The sequence below is a fragment of the Alligator sinensis genome, unplaced genomic scaffold (assembly GCF_000455745.1).
Source record: "Alligator sinensis unplaced genomic scaffold, ASM45574v1 scaffold872_3, whole genome shotgun sequence".
In the NCBI taxonomy this organism is placed as follows: domain Eukaryota; kingdom Metazoa; phylum Chordata; order Crocodylia; family Alligatoridae; genus Alligator; species Alligator sinensis.
Window position 1 is genome coordinate 979485 of NW_005842137.1, and position 2890 is coordinate 982374.

General features: G+C 44.1%; 1 protein-coding gene and 1 long non-coding RNA gene across 4 annotated transcripts in view; one reads left to right on the plus strand and one right to left on the minus strand.

The window, feature by feature from the left end:
* Nucleotides 1-2122, minus strand: part of LOC102376371 — a 9032-nt gene extending 6910 nt beyond the window's left edge. Inside the window, exons 1-2 of the long non-coding RNA XR_001358150.2 lie at nucleotides 2035-2122; nucleotides 1294-1463 (exon numbers count right to left, since the gene is read on the minus strand). This is a non-coding gene — a long non-coding RNA (uncharacterized LOC102376371). The remainder of the gene's footprint in view (nucleotides 1-1293; nucleotides 1464-2034) is intronic.
* Nucleotides 1-2890, plus strand: part of MAPK13 (mitogen-activated protein kinase 13) — a 29314-nt gene that overhangs the window by 637 nt on the left and 25787 nt on the right. The gene's annotated exons all lie outside the window — the stretch shown is intronic.

A 2890-nucleotide genomic window follows, 5' to 3' on the forward strand; every position in this document is an offset into this window, starting at 1 on the left:
GTAAGGCAGGGCTAATAGTGCCAGAAGGCAAAAGTCTGTTTCCAGCAGTGATACTCTTTTCCCAAAAAGGATTTGGAGACTTGCACAGACTGTCTCTTGTTCTCCAACAGGAAAGGGTCTCTGCTGATGACGCAACACAGAAGGGTTAAGTTGGATATTAGGAAAAGTTTCTAACTGTAGGGATATTTAAGCATTGGGACAGGTGACCTGGAGAGGTGGTGGAATCCCCTTCGCTGGAGGTCTTCAAGATGAGAACAAACATCTATTCAGGATGATCTAGGGCAGAGGTGGGCAAAATATGGGCCGGATGCGGCCTGCCAGGCCATACTATCCAGCCTGCAGAGCACCTAAACATTTTTGAAAATTAATATTTATCTGCCTCTGGCTGCCTGTCACGTGGCCCTTGATGGCTTGCCAAAACTCAGTAAGCGGCCCTGAAATAATTGCCCACCCCTGGTCTAGGGACATTTGATCCTAACTCAGACCAGAGGCTGAAATAAGAAAACTTCTTGAAGTCCCTTCCAGCTCAACATTTCTATGCTAATTTAATATCTAGCAAGCTAAGTTATGTAATATTAATGCAATCCCTCATCAGTGACACCCTGGAATCTACTGATGATGAGTTCTCAGACTGAATGAATAAGACCGGACAAAGAGCGTTTCAGGCACTATTAGTCAAATTGGCTGAACACAAGCAGCCATGACACATGTGAATGTGTATGGTTGGATTCTGCTCAGTTACACTGCTGTAAATCTAATACAACTCCACTGATTTCCATGTGGATGTAAACTTTATCCTGTGTCCCATGCCATGAAGGGAAGAGAAGTATTCCCTGTTCTAGGTATTCTGCAGAAATGTTCCTCAGTTATCAGAACAAGGATTATGAAACACCCTTGCTTCGCATCCCAGGGCCACTGGATATGAGGTTGTGCATTGGTGTTCACTTCTTTATGGCATGTACAGATACACTGGAAGGGTTGCTTCTGCTCCTCATTTCTCATATTAGAAATTGTATATCTCCACGACACGCTAAGAAGACCTCTAGCTAGACAGGAAAGGTCTGGCTTGACATTTTGGATCTTTGTGAAGGTTTTAAAGATAGAGGGGATGGGAGAGGGAAGGAGAGAGGGATACATCTTTTGGAGGGTTCCTTACGCATCATAAAGAAATCAAAACACAAATGAAAGAAATACTATGCTGGTCGCTTTTAAAGAAAGGTTCTCAGCTACTGTAGAAATTCCCAGACAAGGGAACTAGATACAGGTGAGTAAGTCAAGTGGTATCACAATTACCTGTTCAATGAATGCTGTATACTATAGGCTCAATTTTGGTGTTCAATTCCTGGGGGAAGCATGAATGGAAATGTATGGAGTTAGGATTTGCTGTCCTCTGCTGGGAACCACTGGGATGTTTCTTTCTACAGTATTGATGTACAGTGCTCTTGGAACAGCTTCTCTGTGTTCTTCCAGATGTTTAAAATGGAAAAAAAATGGAGCAATTTATTAGAAATTGGTCTTGGGACTCTTGACAAATAAATATTGTCATCCCAGCAGCGATAGGTCTAGTAGGGATCACTTTTGCTCCCTCCTTCTGGTACTTGAAATCTGCAGAACCTTTGTTTGAAAGAACACAGCAAAGAAAGTTGTCTAATGTACCCAACACCAGATACACCAGAAGCTATAGTTCACACTGGTTATCCGGCTAACTGGTTCCCACCCCCTTTCATTTCAACTGGATTGACAATAAATACAACCTGAAGTCAAGTGTGAACGTAATACAGAAAATACTAAAATTATATCAGAAAGACTTTCCCATGTTGACAGGTTTGTGGACAGAGGGGTTAACTACCTGTTTCACAGGGCAGAAGCTACTGCACGGAGGACAAATTAACTCTAAGAATAAAAAAGTAGCCTTGGGAAATATTTAAATATGTGATCCATTCAGTCCTCCCTTATCCTTCTTACTCCCCCAGAGTAGCAGCTCCACAAAAGACATCTGCTGAAGTCTGACTAGAAGTACTAGGCAAGGCTTACCTTTCATCATCACAAGAGGTTTTTCTCCTGTCATCCCCTCTTCAGTACTGATTCCAGCTCATTTATTTATTTCAACATGCTTTTTACCTTCACTCCATCTGCAAATGAATCAAAATTCTGCCATCAAATGATGAGCTTGCACTCTCAATGCCTGAATTGGTGCTATCTTAAGAGACATTAATTCCTGAACATGAAACTCCTTCATGTGAAAGAGACAGGTTCTGCTGCATAAACGAGTATCAGATGGTAACAATGTTTTGCCTCACTCCATCAAATGCTAAACTGCAAAGGAATAATTTCTTCGCCAAGAGCACCTTAGAGTGAGTGATTCTTGCTCAGATGTATGTCCGATTCTTTTCTGCAAGTATTAAGTGTTTGGGAAATGTGATGAGTTGGTGACTCTCATGAAAAAGCTCAACTTCCGTAAAAGCCATGACATGTTTTGACACTAGAGCAGAACCATCTTGAAAGCCGAGCTGACCAAGAACTTTCTGGAGGTGCTGATACTCGTATTCAAGCCAATTAAATGAACTGTAATGAGATGGACAAGAACAGAAAGAGTCCATATAAAACCATGGGGTGCGTCCAGGCGAGCGTGGGTGTTTGTTTCGCTGGGGACCTTGTGCCACTGCTGTTTGTCCCCAGGGAATGCCCATACCACACGTGCTCTGGCATGCGGCAGGTTCCCGCAGGTGGGGGAGGGGAGGCTGGGGCCAGCAAACGTGCTGGCCTCAGCAGTCTTATTTGGAGTCCCGGGGGCCTCCTGGGGCTGCAGCCATGGCAGGAAGCCTGGCTGGCAGTCGGAGCATGACTCTGGACGGCCAGGGGGGCGTGTGTTGCTGCCATGTGTGCCCCC